We start from the raw sequence: 19,068 nt of genomic DNA on the forward strand, positions 1-19,068 counted from the left end.
TTAGAATCAATGAAGGTTTCTATCTTGTCCAGTCCAATTTTGTAAGACATGGATGTCTCTTCTGATGACACTACTGATTCACATTCTGCTATGACCTCATCTTCCTTAAATTCAAGGAAGGGTAAAATCATCTTATGAATCTGCTTTCCTATCTCACAACTTAAATGCAATTGAGCAATATTAGTGTATAAACGCTTAGCAATTAAACAAAAAACATTCCTTTGTTTTAAAAACTTTAAATTGTCTCTTTGCAAATAAATACTTTCATCCCTAGACCTAATTAACTCCGCCTCCTTCAGCTCAATCCACATCCTTCTCTCCTCACTTTTTGAAGACACCCTGCTGAGTTGGTCAGTTAGGTTAGAATTCGCTAAGCGAGTTTGCATGAGACTACCACTTAAGTTAGAAAATTTAAATTTTAATTCATTTAATTCTTCTTCATAATCTGTTATTGGAACTTTAAGTTATTCAAGGATGGATTGTACCTTTTTGATCAACCGATCGCAGTCGTTGATCTTCTCGCTAACAGGCTTGGCTGCAAAACACTTGTCCTCAGTCAGATTCGGTTTCTCATTTGCACTTTCGGTTGATGAACCAGCTGTGACAATTAAACACTTTCCAGCCGAACCTGCTTCCTTTGCCACATAAGCCTTTCCATGAGTGGGCTTTCTTACCTCTTCATCTTCAGAGTCGGTTGACCAAACTTCAACGCCACCGAACTCATCTTCATCTGCATTCTCCTGAACAATCAAGGCATTCATAGAACTGTTAGTTGCCTTCTTTTTCCTGATCTCTTCCAACTTGCGCATATAGTACGCCTCATCATCTTCACCATCTCTTTTCTCAGCCATTTTCCTTAGCATGCAATCTTTGGCAAAGTGGTTCTTGTCGTGACAGTAATTGCAGTCGAACCCAGAGTCTCCTGCAAGCTTGCTCTCCTTCTTGTCTTCATCCTTTTGAGAAGAGATTTTCGCTTCATCCTTCACTTTCTCAGAACTATAACTTCCTTGCCAGTTTCGGTTCTTGTTGACAGGAAATTTTCTTCGCGCAAACTTCTTTGGATTGGTGACCATCATAGCGTACTCTTCGCTTGTAAGATCACACTCTGACATATCAGAATCTTCTTCTTCTTCTGCAATGCTTTTGCCTTTTGAGACAAGGGCCAGCGATCCCACACCAGAAACTACTTTCGCTTCTTTGGTTACTACACTTTCATGGGACTTAAGTATTCCCACAAGTTTCGCCAGTGAGTAAGACTTAAACTGTTCGTGTGCTTTCACGGTTGAAACCACAACCATCCATTCCGGTCTTAGCCCGTTCATGAAGGTCACCTTCTGCTCGATCAACTTTCTTTCTATTCCATGCTTGATCATCTTACTTAGGAGATGATTGAACCGATCGAAAGTTTGTATGAGTTTCTCCTCCGGTTTCTGTTCGAAAACTCCAAATTCTGACAGCAGCAAGGTTTGAATGGAGTGTTCTAGATCTTCATCAATTGAATAAAGTTCTTTCAACCTATACCAGATTTCTTTGGCCGTTGTGCATGAACCAACCAACCGAAAAGTGTCAGATTGCAAGGTGAATCTTATCATTCTCATGGCCTTCACGTTACACAGCAACTTGTCTTTCTCGTCCTGTGGCATCTTCTCTACATCCGCCACCAACTTGTTATATTCCTTTTGGGACTTAACTGTCGTGTTCGTTCCTGAATGAACAAACGGCCCAAGTGTGATAGCTTCCCAAATGAGATAGCCATTATCTTCAGATCCAACCACCTAGTCTTCAAAGTGATGTGCCCATACTTCATAGTCTTGAGTGTAAATAATGGGTATCCTGGTTGTAGATCCAATGCTGTTTGAGATGTTGATGGGATTTGTTTGCGAATCTTCGTGAGACATGGTGAGCTGCTAGAATCAAACATGTAAACTTGATATTAGGGTTTTATCAGAAACATAGTTACCGTCGAAATGAAGAAGACGGCTTCTATTTATACGATAAAAGCGGAAACCCTAAAGAGTTCTGAATACAGAAGGAATGTGTATTGATCACATAGTCTCCTGCTCTGATACTAATTGTTAGAACAAAGTTCTGTTAGGATCGTTAGATTCTAAGCAAGCAAATAATTATGAATGTAAATATGAACACGAGTATGGCTTTGAATATGTCGTATGATTAATGCTTCAACACCTCAGAAGAGCTCGATTAAAAACTTCGACTGTAGAGGTGTTTAGGGTTACAAAACAATAAACGTAATGATCAACTCTAACTAATGCATACATGCATGCATATTTATAGTAAAACCCTATTGGATAATCACGGATGGACAGGCCCAATCCGGATACAAAACATAAAGCCCATGACGCAACACAATTAAACTCAACAAATTCGTTGCGGAAGTCACCTTTAGTTTCCCAGAATCTCTTCTATGGAGAACTTTTAGTATGGGGACTATCAATCACATTATTACTTACTTTCAGCGGGTCTCGTGAGAAGACTACTTACTTACTTACAGCGGGTTTCGTGAGAAGACTACTTACTTACTTACTTACAGCGGGTCTCGTGAGAAGACTACTTACTTACTTTCAGCGGGTCTCGTTAGAAGACTATTTACTTACTTTCATTCGGGTCTTGGTAGAAGACTACTTTTTATACTAGTAGGAAATATGGGATTTTCTAGGGTTTTCATACTTATACAAACTTTTCCTCAAAACAATTCAAGTCTTTTATTACAAGTTTTATTTACCAATAATGACATTAAATACTTATGAATTCACCAGCTTTATGCTGATACTCGCCTTCAAAATAACTTGTATTCTTAGGTCACCAATAGACAGGTACGATGACCAGGTTTTGTGAAGACGGAGCAGTCAAGACTCGTCTTTTATTTTGAATATTCATTATATTGTTTTATTCTATGAAAGAACACACTTGTATTTAAAATTATACTATTAATGCAATGGATGATGTTGTTGCTTGTTTACTACTTTGCATTGTTGTGATACTTTACATGACGTCCTCCGCCCCAGAACGTTTCCGCCGTTCTTGGTTTTGGGGTGTGACAGATTGGTATCAGAGCATTGTTTATAGTGAATTGAGTATATCAACCCATAAAAGATATACAAACTATAAATACAATGGGATTAAAATACTCTAACCAAGAGTTTATACCTTTAAGTACTAAAATGCTTAACTAAAAGTATACATATCTACGTACCTACATACTTACTATAGAACAGTATCATACTAGAACATAACAAAAGTATTTAATTGTTGGGCACAACAGTCAAAACTGGGCAGTTATGTAATCATATCTGGAATGAATATAGCCTGATCAACTATATTTATTTGAGATATGGTGAACGTGTGTTCGGGGATGATAGTGGTGTTGCGACAAACCTAAAACTTACCAAATACTAGGTCCAAAGGAGTCTTTAGAACAAAACATAAAGTAAAATACTATCTGAGTATTTTCAGATACTATCCAATAACGATACTATAAGTGTACAGTAACAAGAAACCTAAGAACCAAACCCAAAACAGAGATACTATAGGAGTATCTTCAATAACTGTAAATAATTATATGAGAATTAAAAGACCCTTACTGATCGGTCTATAATGGCAAAGTGTATACATCCTAGAGTTATATATAATAAAGATCTCATAGACTTAGAATGTGTTGTTTCGCTTCACTTCCTTTTCCTTGTCTGGATGTGGATTTGGAGTAGTATCACATATTCGAATGACTATTAGATCCGAGATATATATAATTTGTATACCCTATGTGATTATAGAAATATTCAATAAGGATCTCAAGTTAAAATTAGTACTAGAAATAGATTGAGTATTCTCATAGATTCTCTAGACATTCCCATTCTCGCACCGACAACCTGACTAGAGACACCACCTCACTAAAATAGTCAACAGAGAGAACTTCGAGAAGGGATCAGACAAAGAGTACGAATCTAGTGGGATGCCAGAAGATACCAAAGGGACATAAGTGGACATCAGATTGCTTTCGTCAGGAATAGGACAGAGAACTGAGGATACCACTCGCGAGTCATGCGAGGTGGCAGAAAACCATACGCGTCACATTAATAATTAAGAGCCCAATACGACCTAGTGAGTTGGTGAATACACTACTCACCTTCTGTGGTAGGCTTAAAGTCTTTATAATTACATCTTGAATATCAATGATTTTGACAGTTGGATTGGTTCCCGACAATCCTTGTCCAAATACTTTCATTCTTCTATCATTAGAACCCTATACCATTCATACTATCTCTTGTTGTTGAACTATGGCGATTTAGTTCATAGGATACATTCATTTTCTGTACTATTGGATTCTTATCATTTCTGATTATTTTCAACTTATAGTTGAAAGATGCCTCCTAGAAGAAATCCAAGACGTAACAATGGTACTGAAGCACCGATACCACCCCCACCACCACCTCCTCAGTTCGATGTTGCTATGTTCCAAGCAGCAGTCACGGCGGCTGTAGCGGCTGCCATGACACATATCAACACTTCCGGCGCTACTGGTTCGGGAATTGGGGCATTTCCTTCGAACCATGGTGAGAGTCGTGGGCACTCACGAGAGTGCACCTATAAAGATTTTACGAACGCCAAACCCCTGAATTTTAATGGAACTGGAGGGGTTATGATATTAAGACAATGGATAGAAAAGACAGAAGCAGTCTTTGAGATTTGCGCCTGCCTAGAGAACAACAAGGTCAAGTTTGCTACTTATACCTTTTCAGAAAGAGCTTTAACATGGTGGAATGGCCACGTTAAGGCACTGACTCTAATAGTGGCAAATTCGATAAGCTGGGAGAACTTAAAAATAATGTTGATGAGAGAGTACTGTCCATGAGGGGAAATTCAAAACCTCGAGCAGGAACTCTGGAATCTGGAAATGGTTAGTTATGATATATCAACCTATACCAACAGATTCTGCGACCTGGCAATTCTTTGCCCATATATGGTTGCTCCTGAGAGCAAGAAAATAGAAAGATATATTTGGGGACTGTCGCCTCAAATTCAGTCAAGCGTGTTAGCATCAAGGCCTGATACTTTTGATAGTGCCAAAGAACTAGCACAATCTATTATTGACCACGGAAACTATCAGAACTCAATAATTGTTGTACAAGATCAACAAAAGGGAAACAACAACAGGAAGCAAGGTTGGAACAAGAGGAAAGACGAGTCCTCACAAGAGTCCTCAAGGAAACAGCAGCTAGTTACAGTCAATGCTGCTACAATACCTACAATAGTCTCTGCTAACCCATTACCAACAAAGCCTTATGCTGGTAATCTCCCAAAGTGCAACAAATGCAACTATCACCATCATGGACCTTGTCGGGAAATGCAGTGCATAAACTGCAACAAAAAGGGACACACCATCCGTTACTGCAAGACTCCAGCAAGGCCGATCAACCAAGTACCCAACGTTGGTGTGAGCCAGGCTTGCTACGGTTGTGGCGAGGTGGGTCACTACAAAAGAAACTGCCCGGGAACAGAGAATGCTGGCACAGACGGAGGGATGCTAACGATCACCGTCGCAGGAGAGACTACTCCGGACCCATGTTAAAAATCTATTTCGTTCAGTAGCGTTTATGTTAGACTCCTAACCTTTTAAAAACTAGTGCAACTAGAGTCTTATCTTTTGTGAGATCCCATCAGTGTTAGGGACTCTCGTGCTGCCTGTACTGGCTTTTTGCAGTATACTTTGTTCACAGCTGTAATAGCATAGCTGAAACTAAAGTACTGAAAACTCTTTCATAGATTGCACCGTATTGTTTTGTAACACCTTTTGATCCAGTCTAACGCCTGTAATTTCGAGTAGTTCGACGTCGTCATTTGACTTGAGTCGATTTGATCCTCACAGTGCCAGTTTCAAGCGAAAATCCTTTTCTCGTAACCGACTCTCTAGCGAAGCCGTCGTTCCAGAACTCCGGGGTGCTCATGCGCAGAGTACCTTATTATTCATAGCCTTCCCGAAGTAACTTCAGCAAACCTCTCCAGAAAACTACTCGTACAGTACGTCAAGTTCAATCCAAAGGCCCATACGGTTAACCTATCACGGAGGAAAGTATACGCTAGGGTGGTACATAATCAAAATTCTACAGGTTTAGAATTGATGATTCCGCTTTAACTTCTTTTCCTTGTTTGGATGTGAGCTTAGAGAAGAATCATTTATTCGACTGCCTTTTCAATCTTAATTATATACAACTCGTATACCTGAGACGGTGATTGATGAACCATGTATGAGTTCTAATATGAATTTCAGGACGGAGACTGTCTCCAGACAACGAGTAATTGTGCTACCATACATATAAACTTAGAAGCCAAACTTAGAACTTCCCATCGATCAGGACAGGAGATGCAGATGGAACAGAAGTACCTATTCTTTTCATGATTCAGGAGTATTCACTTTCGAATCTGAATTTCGGGACGAAATTCCCTCTAACGGGGGGATGATGTGACAACTCGAAATTTCTATCTTATAACAACCCCTGCATTCAATCAAAGTCAATCTTTCAATTTCTAAATTTAGCAGTTTTGGAGTCAGTTTGAGTATTCTAACGCCTAGTACTTCAAGAGATAACAGGGGAGAGGATACTTTAGGGTAATGTGTGCAACATTTAGGTTCCAAAACTCCAAGAAAAGGGAGTTTACGGCCCAAATGGTATTGGGGCCGTAAACCCTAAGGGGTATATAAGTGGCACTTAGCCATTTTTGTCATTTTCAACCATTTTCAAGTCCTAACCTCATTCTCTCTCAAGTATCATCACTAGATCTTCAAATTTGTAAGTATTTTCTACCTTGATTTGTTAGTAAACTTCATTATCTAGTGTTTGTGAATGATTTCATCCATGAAATCTCTTCATTTGATAGATAATCAAGCATTCTTCAAAACACCAAGAACACCAAGAACACACACTAGTGTTCTTGGACCTTAAACACCCAATCAAGCTTCTAGATTGTAAGTACACTTATCCTAGCTTGTTGTGTGCTTGATTTATCTTGTTTACACTTAGAAAACACCAAGAAATCATACGATCAAAGGTGTTTACGGCCAAGGGATGTTCTTGGGCCGTAAACCATTTTAAGTGGGGTTAAATGAACCCTAGTCCCTTCTTTGGCCTTGGACACTAGCCTAGAACACATTCTTGAAGTGTATAGGACCTTAAACATCAAAGAAAACATGTCCACATAGAGTTTACGGCCGTAAACTCATAAGGAAATGGTCCTTAGGCCGTAAACTCTATAAAGGGGTGATATTGTGCCCCTAATGCTTCCTAAGGCTTGGACTTGATCATTGAATGCCTACTCATGACTTATCAGACCTTAAATCACCCAATGGCACTTAGTACCATGAGTTTACGGCCGTAAACTCATGGGGGAATTGACCTTAGGCCGTAAACTCCATAAGGAGTGGTCCTTGGGCCATAAACTCCAATGCCATGCCATACAACCTTTAGATGCAACCCTTCGGTACCTATAGCACTTGAATCAAAGTGTTTCCACGTCCTAGGGTGTCTTAACTTCACTTCCGTACAATCCACTCACAACAGGTGAGTTCATACCCCTTAATTAACCTTTTAAATGTTTTTAAGTGTTTTTAAATGTTTTTAAATGTTTTTAAATGTTTATAAATTCTTTTATAAGGGGGAATACAAGTTCAATCATGATAGTTATTATACCAATCACATGTGATTAATAACTATCAAACTATGGATTTACTACACTTTTAGTTGTTTTACCAAGTATACTACTTCAAAATGATTTCTCAAAACATCTTTTCATACTAAACTCTTTATCAAACTGTATTTCATACTAATATCTTTCCTTTCAAACTCCATTGCAATTATGTTTCAAACAAAGGATTTCTTATGCTTTAAAATGTTTTTATCAAACAAACTGCTTTCAAATCATTTTATAAACTGATATTAAGTCATCAACTCTTATTTATTAAACTTTTCAAAGGTTTTACCAAAACTTCTTTTATCCTTTTATATTGTCAATTGCATGCCTATATATGTATAGTTATATAAGTAATGTTTAAAGGACTTAGGACTGCTAGCTCGCTTTAATTCCTTTTCCTTGTTTGGATGTGGCCTTAGGGTATCGGTTATTTGTCCGAATGTCGTCTAAATATTAGTTATATATTATGTATACATATATAGACATAAAAGTTCTATCAGTCAATTCAGTACCTTTGGGTAGCAAAGTCATACTATCGGTTATTCACATACATTACTAGTAACTATAATAGGTATAGTTAGGAGATACTATTTACTATTCCTAGTACAATTGTTAAAAGCATGTCTAGATATGTATAGTTATATAAATAATGTTTGAAGGACTTAGAACTACTAACTCGCCTTATTTCCTTTTCCTTGTTTGGATGTGTACTTAAGGTATCGGTTAGTTGTCCGAAGGTCGTCTAAATCTTACATATATATTATGTATACATATGTAGATATAAAGGTTCTAATCAGTCAGTTTAGTACCTTTGGGTACCAAAGGTATACGTTCATATATTCATATATATATATATATATATATATATATATAAATTTCTAGTAAGCTATTATAGGTATAGTTTTGAGTATATATATGATTTCGTAACATAGATGTGGATTTCGACCTAGCAATTCGTTGCGGAAGTCACCTTTAGTTTCCCAGAATCTCTTCTATGGAGAACTTTTAGTATGGGGACTATCAATCACATTATTACTTACTTTCAGCGGGTCTCGTGAGAAGACTACTTACTTACTTACAACGGGTTTCGTAAGAAGACTACTTACTTACTTACTTACAGCGGGTCTCGTGAGAAGACTACTTACTTACTTTCAGCGGGTCTCGTTAGAAGACTATTTACTTACTTTCATTCGGGTCTTGGTAGAAGACTACTTTTTATACTAGTAGGAAATATGGGATTTTCTAGGGTTTTCATACTTATACAAACTTTTCCTCAAAACAATTCAAGTCTTTTATTACAAGTTTTATTTACCAATAATGACATTAAATACTTATGAATTCGCCAGCTTTATGCTGATACTCGCTTTCAAAATAACTTGTATTCTCACGTCACCAATAGACAGGTACGATGACCAAGTTTTGTGAAGACGGAGCAGTCAAGACTCGTCTTTTATTTTGAATATTCATTATATTGTTTTATTCTATGAAAGAACACACTTGTATTTAAAATTATACTATTAATGCAATGGATGATGTTGTTGCTTGTTTACTACTTTGCATTGTTGTGATACTTTACATGACGTCCTCCGCCCCAGAACGTTTCCGCCGTTCTTGGTTTTGGGGTGTGACAGATTGGTATCAGAGCATTGTTTATAGTGAATTGAGTATATCAACCCATAAAAGATATACAAACTATAAATACAATGGGACTAAAATACTCTAACCAAGAGTTTATACCTTTAAGTACTAAAATGCTTAACTAAAAGTATACATATCTACGTACCTACATACTTACTATAGAACAGTATCATACTAGAACATAACAAAAGTATTTAATTGTTGGGCACAACAGTCAAAACTGGGCAGTTATGTAATCATATCTGGAATGAATATAGCCTGATCAACTATATTTATTTGAGATATGGTGAACGTGTGTTCGGGGATGATAGTGGTGTTGCGACAAACCTAAAACTTACCAAATACTAGGTCCAAAGGAGTCTTTAGAACAAAACATAAAGTAAAATACTATCTGAGTATTTTGAGATACTATCCAATAACGATACTAAAAGTGTACAGTAACAAGAAACCTAAGAACCAAACCCAAAACAGAGATACTATAGGAGTATCTTCAATAACTGTAAATAATTATATGAGAATTAAAAGACCCTTACTGATCGGTCTATAATGGCAAAGTGTATACATCCTAGAGTTATATATAATAAAGATCTCATAGACTTAGAATGTGTTGTTTCGCTTCACTTCCTTTTCCTTGTCTGGATGTGGATTTGGAGTAGTATCACATATTCGAATGACTATTAGATCCGAGATATATATAATTTGTATACCCTATGTGATTATAGAAATATTCAATAAGGATCTCAAGTTAAAATTAGTACTAGAAATAGATTGAGTATTCTCATAGATTCTCTAGACATTCCCATTCTCGCACCGACAACCTGACTAGAGACACCGCCTCACTAAAATAGTCAACAGAGAGAACTTCGAGAAGGGATCAGACAAAGAGTACGAATCTAGTGGGATGCCAGAAGATACCAAAGGGACATAAGTGGACATCAGATTGCTTTCGTCAGGAATAGGACAGAGAACTGAGGATACCACTCGCGAGTCATGCGAGGTGGCAGAAAACCATACGCGTCACATTAATAATTAAGAGCCCAATACGACCTAGTGAGTTGGTGAATACACTACTCACCTTCTATGGTAGGCTTAAAGTCTTTATAATTACATCTTGAATATCAATGATTTTGACAGTTGGATTGGTTCCCGACAATCCTTGTCCAAATACTTTCATTCTTCTATCATTAGAACCCTATACCATTCATATTATCTCTTGTTGTTGAACTATGGCGATTTACTTCATAGGATACATTCATTTTCTGTACTATTGGATTCTTATCATTTCTGATTATTTTCAACTTATAGTTGAAAGATGCCTCCTAGAAGAAATCCAAGACGTAACAATGGTACTGAAGCACCGATACCACCCCCACCCCCACCTCCTCAGTTCGATGTTGCTATGTTCCAAGCAGCAGTCACGGCGGCTGTAGCGGCTGCCATGACACATATCAACACTTCCGGCGCTACTGGTTCGGGAATTGGGGCATTTCCTTCGAACCATGGTGAGAGTCGTGGGCACTCACGAGAGTGCACCTATAAAGATTTTACGAACGCCAAACCCCTGAATTTTAATGGAACTGGAGGGGTTATGATATTAAGACAATGGATAGAAAAGACAGAAGCAGTCTTTGAGATTTGCGCCTGCCTAGAGAACAACAAGGTCAAGTTTGCTACTTATACCTTTTCAGAAAGAGCTTTAACATGGTGGAATGGCCACGTTAAGGCACTGACTCTAATAGTGGCAAATTCGATAAGCTGGGAGAACTTAAAAATAATGTTGATGAGAGAGTACTGTCCACGAGGGGAAATTCAAAACCTCGAGCAGGAACTCTGGAATCTGGAAATGGTTAGTTATGATATATCAACCTATACCAACAGATTCTGCGACCTGGCAATTCTTTGCCCATATATGGTTGCTCCTGAGAGCAAGAAAATAGAAAGATATATTTGGGGACTGTCGCCTCAAATTCAGTCAAGCGTGTTAGCATCAAGGCCTGATACTTTTGATAGTGCCAAAGAACTAGCACAATCTATTATTGACCACGGAAACTATCAGAACTCAATAATTGTTGTACAAGATCAACAAAAGGGAAACAACAACAGGAAGCAAGGTTGGAACAAGAGGAAAGACGAGTCCTCACAAGAGTCCTCAAGGAAACAGCAGCTAGTTACAGTCAATGCTGCTACAATACCTACAATAGTCTCTGCTAACCCATTACCAACAAAGACTTATGCTGGTAATCTCCCAAAGTGCAACAAATGCAACTATCACCATCATGGACCTTGTCGGGAAATGCAGTGCATAAACTGCAACAAAAAGGGACACACCATTCGTTACTGCAAGACTCCAGCAAGGCCGATCAACCAAGTACCCAACGCTGGTGTGAGCCAGGCTTGCTACGGTTGTGGCGAGGTGGGTCACTACAAAAGAAACTGCCCGGGAACAGCGAATGCTGGCACAGACGGAAGGATGCTAACGATCACCGTCGCAGGAGAGACTACTCCGGACCCACGTTAAAAATCTATTTCGTTCAGTAGCGTTTATGTTAGACTCCTAACCTTTTAAAAACTAGTGCAACTAGAGTCTTATCTTTTGTGAGATCCCATCAGTGTTAGGGACTCTCGTGCTGCCTGTACTGGCTTTTTGCAGTATACTTTGTTCACAGCTGTAATAGCATAGCTGAAACTAAAGTACTGAAAACTCTTTCATAGATTGCACCGTATTGTTTTGTAACACCTTTTGATCCAGTCTAACGCCTGTAATTTCGAGTAGTTCGACGTCGTCATTTGACTTGAGTCGATTTGATCCTCACAGTGCCAGTTTCAAGCGAAAATCCTTTTCTCGTAACCGACTCTCTAGCGAAGCCGTCGTTCCAGAACTCCGAGGTGCTCATGCGCAGAGTACCTTATGATTCGTAGCCTTCCCGAAGTAACTTCAGCAAACCTCTCCGGAAAACTACTCGTACAGTACGTCAAGTTCAATCCAAAGGCCCATACGGTTAACCTATCACGGAGGAAAGTATACGCTAGGGTGGTACATAATCAAGATTCTACAGGTTTAGAATTGATGATTCCGCTTTAACTTCTTTTCCTTGTTTGGATGTGAGCTTAGAGAAGAATCATTTATTCGACTGCCTTTTCAATCTTAATTATATACAACTCGTATACCCGAGACGGTGATTGATGAACCATGTATGAGTTCTAATATGAATTTCAGGACGGAGACTGTCTCCAGACAACGAGTAATTGTGCTACCATACAGATAAACTTAGAAGCCAAACTTAGAACTTCCCATCGATCAGGACAGGAGATGCAGATGGAACAGAAGTACCTATTCTTTTCATGATTCAGGAGTATTCACTTTCGAATTTGAATTTCGGGACGAAATTCCCTCTAACGGGGGGATGATGTGACAACTCGAAATTTCTATCTTATAACAACCCCTGCATTCAATCAAAGTCAATCTTTCAATTTCTAAATTTAGCAGTTTTGGAGTCAGTTTGAGTGTTCTAAAGCCTAGTACTTCAAGAGATAACAGGAGAGAGGATACTTTAGGGTAATGTGTGCAACATTTAGGTTCCAAAACTCCAAGAAAATGGAGTTTACGGCCCAAATGGTATTGGGGCCGTAAACCCTAAGGGGTATATAAGTGGCACTTAGCCATTTTTGTCATTTTCAACCATTTTCAAGTCCTAACCTCATTCTCTCTCAAGTATCATCACTAGATCTTCAAATTAGTAAGTATTTTCTTCCTTGATTTGTTAGTAAACTTCATTATCTAGTGTTTGTGAATGATTTCATCCATGAAATCTCTTCATTTGATAGATAATCAAGCATTCTTCAAAACACCAAGAACACACACTAGTGTTCTTGGACCTTAAACACCCAATCAAGCTTCTAGATTGTAAGTACACTTATCCTAGCTTGTTGTGTGCTTGATTTATCTTGTTTACACTTAGAAAACACCAAGAAATCATACGATCAAAGGTGTTTACGGCCAAGGGATGTTCTTGGGCCGTAAACCATTTTAAGTGGGGTTAAATGAACCCTAGTCCCTTCTTTGGCCTTGGACACTAGCCTAGAACACATTCTTGAAGTGTATATGACCTTAAACATCAAAGAAAACATGTCCACATAGAGTTTACGGCCGTAAACTCATAAGGAAATGGTCCTTAGGCCGTAAACTCTATAAAGGGGTGATATTGTGCCCCTAATGCTTCCTAAGGCTTGGACTTGATCATTGAATGCCTACTCATGACTTATAAGACCTTAAATCACCCAATGACACTTAGTACCATGAGTTTACGGCCGTAAACTCATGGGGGAATTGACCTTAGGCCGTAAACTCCATAAGGAGTGGTCCTTGGGCCATAAACTCCAATGCCATGTCATACAACCTTTAGATGCAACCCTTCGGTACCTATAGCACTTGAATCAAAGTGTTTCCACGTCCTAGGGTGTCTTAACTTGGTTAATTAGTTGTTAAATGACTAATTGGATACATATGTGATTCATTATATGTTAACTAGGACCATTGTGTGTGTTCAAGTCTCCACTTGACACCTAGCACCTTGTCCAACACCTCCGTACAATCCACTCACAACAGGTGAGTTCATACCCCTTAATTAACCTTTTAAATGTTTTTAAATGCTTTTATTTTGGGGAATACAAGTTCAATCATGATAGTTATTATACCAATCACATGTGATTAATAACTATCAAACTATGGATTTACTACACTTTTAGCTGTTTTACCAAGTATACTACTTCAAAATGATTTCTCAAAACATCTTTTCATACTAAACTCTTTATCAAAATGTATTTCATACTAATATATTTCCTTTCAAACTCCATTACAATTATGTTTCAAACAAATGATTTCTTATGCTTTAAAATGTTTTTATCAAACAAACTGCTTTCAAATCATTTTATAAACTGACATTAAGTCATCAACTCTTATTTATTAAACTTTTCAAAGGTTTTACCAAAACTTCTTTTATCCTTTTATATTGTCAATTGCATGCCTATATATGTATATTTATATAAGTAATGTTTAAAGGACTTAGGACTGCTAGCTCGCTTTAATTCCTTTTCCTTGTTTGGATGTGGCCTTAGGGTATCGGTTATTTGTCCGAATGTCGTCTAAATATTAGTTATATATTATGTATACATATATAGACATAAAAGTTCTATCAGTCAATTCAGTACCTTTGGGTAGCAAAGGCATACTTTCGGTTATTCACATACATTACTAGTAACTATAATAGGTATAGTTAGGAGATACTATTTACTATTCCTAGTACAATTGTTAAAAGCATGTCTAGATATGTATAGTTATATAAATAATGTTTGAAGGACTTAGAACTACTAACTCGCCTTATTTCCTTTTCCTTGTTTGGATGTGTACTTAAGGTATCGGTTAGTTGTCCGAAGGTCGTCTAAATCTTACTTATATATTATGTATACATATGTAGATATAAAGGTTCTAATCAGTCAGTTTAGTACCTTTGGGTAGCAAAGGTATATGTTCATATATTCATATATATATATATATATATATATATATATATATATATATATATATATATATATATATATATAATTTCTAGTAAGCTATTATAGGTATAGTTTTGAGTATATATATGATTTCGTAACATAAATGTGGATTTCGACCTAGCAATTCGTTGCGGAAGTCACCTTTAGTTTCCCAGAATCTCTTCTATGGAGAACTTTTAGTATGGGGACTATCAATCACATTATTACTTACTTTCAGCGGGTCTCGTGAGAAGACTACTTACTTACCTACAGCGGGTCTCGTGAGAAGACTACTTACTTACTTACTTAGAGCGGGTCTCGTGAGAAGACTACTTACTTACTTTCAGCGGGTCTCGTTAGAAGACTATTTACTTACTTTCATTCGGGTCTTGGTAGAAGACTACTTTTTATACTAGTAGGAAATATGGGATTTTCTAGGGTTTTCATACTTATACAAACTTTTCCTCAAAACAATTCAAGTCTTTTATTACAAGTTTTATTTACCAATAATGACATTAAATACTTATGAATTCGCCAGCTTTATGCTGATACTCGCTTTCAAAATAACTTGTATTCTCAGGTCACCAATAGACAGGTACGATGACCAGGTTTTGTGAAGACGGAGCAGTCAAGACTCGTCTTTTATTTTGAATATTCATTATATTGTTTTATTCTATGAAAGAACACACTTGTATTTAAAATTATACTATTAATGCAATGGATGATGTTGTTGCTTGTTTACTACTTTGCATTGTTCTGATACTTTACATGACGTCCTCCGCCCCAGAACGTTTCCGCCGTTCTTGGTTTTGGGGTGTGACAGAAAGCCCTTTCTGATGAATATTTGAGGTAAACTTTCCTGTTTCGAGTAAAATTTTTGTAACATTTTTCGCAAGACTGTTGTGTATGAAATTGTTGAAATTGTATGATACACCTTTTAGGTTTGAGTCGTACCCGAAGAACGCATGTAAGAGGTTTGTAATGGGTCAGAAACCCACCTTCATAACTGACGACAACCCAAATAAGGATATCAACATTGCATTTTATAATTTACCTGTCATAAAAAGGTACATTTTCTTCTACTATTATAAATTCACTACTACTTTTCCACCATTTGTTTGAAGATTTCAATTTTTAATATATACAGATTGAGGGGACTGAGCACATCTGAGATAGGTAGACTAGTATCAGTTACAGGAGTGCTGACTCGTACTAGTGAGGTTAGACCATAACTCCTTCAGGGAACTTTCAAGTGCTTGGATTGTGGAACCATCATCAAAAATGTTGAGCAACAGTATAAATACATTGAGCCCATGATATACATTAATGCTATGTGCTCAAAGAAAGGAAATTGGGCACTTCTTCGACAAGAAAGTAAATTTCCAGATTAGCAGAGGGTCAGGATGTAGGAAACATCAAAAGAAATACATGCAGGATCCCTTCCTAGATCATTAGATGTCATTCTTCACCATGACATTGTTGAACAGGCTAGGGCTGGTGACACGTATGTAAATTCACACACCTTTTTTGTTTCTTTACAAAGATGTAGAACATAACTCTTTTAACTTTTACACTTCACTTTGCAGGGTGATCTTTATTGGCACTATGGTTGTGATACTTGACATTTTCGCATTGGGAACTCCTGGAGAAAGAGCTGAAGTTCGTAGAGATGGTGGTAGTAAACGTGATACCACTGGCACTGTTCAAGAAGGTGTTAAAGGCCTCCGGGCTTTGGGAGTTAGAGACCTTTCTTATCGCCATGCCTTTATTGCCAATTCAGGTTTTTCATTTTTCATCATTTTCCACATTTTTTTTGTCAATCATATTTCTTTAAGGAACATCTATCTGCAAATTGTTTTTGTGGGGATAGTCAATAACATTGATTCCTTGTTCAGATTTGTGATGGGATAAGAGATGTTGACATAAGAAATAGGAAGAGGGACGTTGAGGATGAAGACAATCTACAATTCACGGTTCTTGTTTTGTCCCCTTTTTGACCCATTATATATATCTTTACTATCTTATAAAAGAAATCCCACTATTTCTATAAATAGATTCAATATAATAATAATATTTTTTTAAGACGTACAAATCTCTAAGCTTAAAGTACAAATAGTTATGAATAAAATAATATTAAATTTGAAGAAGTAAACAAGTCAGGAAAATTTCAAATTCCTTAATTACGGATGGATAGGGAGTAGGGTGGTAATTATTTGGTTCCAAACCAAAAAAACCGAAAACCAAATCGAACTGAAATCGATTTCAGACCAAACCATATTCAAATTCGGTTTTTTGTTTGATTTGAAACCAACCCGAATTTGTGAATTTGGTTTTTGGTTCGAGTTTCGGTCTCATGAAGTTTAGACCAAACCAAACCGAAAAACCGAATTTATAAATTAATTAATTTAAAAATATATTATATATTTATATATTAAATAGAAACAATAATTATATGTTAAAAGCATTGTAATTTATGTTTGGATTTTTTGTATGAAATTTTAATATTTATGTTTGCAACTTCAGGTTTCTATGTTTAAAGCATTGCAATTTATGTTTGGAAAATTGCAACACTAGTTTTTATTTTTAGGTAATATTTGGTTTCCTCGGTTTTCAAACCGAATCAGAATTCGGTTTTCGGTTTGGTTTGGAAAATTTGAATTCGATTTGGTTCGGTTTTCGAATTGGACTAAAAAAATTTTCAAACCAAGGAAATCGATTCGAGGAAACCGAAAAAACCGTAAACCGAACCGATTTCCACCCCTAATAGGGAGAATAATTCAAAAGTTTACAAAATTTTGTTGGGTTCTTATATTATCCCATATCATTGCACCTATATTTATGCATAATTCAAGGAGTTAATTGGTACACGCCCTCTCTCATATTTTCTCTTCAAAAACGAATGATGCCGCCCCAGCCATATCCATCATTTGTTAACGCAATCACTATGGCCACTCTCCTCCTCCTGTCTTACTTAACCCTTCCTTAACCCTTAACCGGTGACCTCCACCAACACTCATGCGAGCCACTACTTTTCCTTTCTGCCAAGAATGCAACTGTCGCTATGCTTTTATTCTCCGTCAAGAACCACCACCCTAATTTTGACACCTTATCTCTTGAATCTCGCCTTCTTCCCCATCGGAAGAACATAAAATTGGGTTCTTCATCTGGAAATCTAACCACAAAATCTTACCCCCGTGTCCCCGCCACATTTTCTCTGCCTCCCATTCTATTGTGCAATCTCCCCAAATTTGTTTCTTGGAAACCCTAACTACACAATCCGACAACCACCACCAACCACCACTCTTGTGTTGCTGCTAAACCGACCGCCTTCATCCACCACGACGACGATGATCATTCGCCACGATCTACCAATGTCACCATCCTTCTGGACATGCTCCCTCCATTCACACCTCCAACCACAAGGTGAAGATGAAACGTTCAAGGGCATATACTAATTTGATGATCGACCATTTTGTAAGATTTTTCCCAAAACTATGCAAATAACGGTTTTTTGTACCAAGAAATGTACAAAATACTTTTCTTTTCGAAGTACATTTGTCGTTCTTTTTCCTCCCGTAACGTTTCTACATGCTTAATTACTTCCACGTTGACTGATTATATGGTGCAACAAAACAATGGCGCATCAAAAGTCAAGTTTGTGTGTATTATGCTCCCAACATGTGTTCTGGTGATCTTATTTAGGTACGTTGAGTTGGGGTTTCCTCTTCTTTTTCCTACCATGACATTTTTGTTAGTCAATCAAATTCACATGTTTGTGATGGTTTTATTTGGTTTTTGAATCTACTATGGTTTTGGCGAGGTCAGAAAAGTTGTTGCTACATTCTCCTCTACCATCTGTCAGTTGTATCTCACTTGAAATCCTCTTGAACTTCATCTCTTCAATCATGTTTTTTTGTTGAAGGATCTAGCTAGGTATAAAATTTCATATCTCCACATATTTATTTTTGATTAATCGATGTCTATTCTTATGTTGTAAAAAGGATTTCCTTTATTTTCTTTGAGTGCAACAAATAGTGATATCAATTCAATTTACACAAAAAATCTCTACACTTTCCTTGATCATTAATCTTCAAGTCCCTCTAAACATACTTGAGTTCATCGATATATGATATGGGTCTGATTGGTGGTGGCAAGTCAACTATCTTGGATTGAACTATGATTATGTTGAAA

Source organism: Lactuca virosa, chromosome 9 (assembly GCF_052849685.1).
Source record: "Lactuca virosa cultivar CGN04683 chromosome 9, Lactuca_virosa_CGN04683_v6, whole genome shotgun sequence".
Classification (NCBI taxonomy): domain Eukaryota; kingdom Viridiplantae; phylum Streptophyta; class Magnoliopsida; order Asterales; family Asteraceae; genus Lactuca; species Lactuca virosa.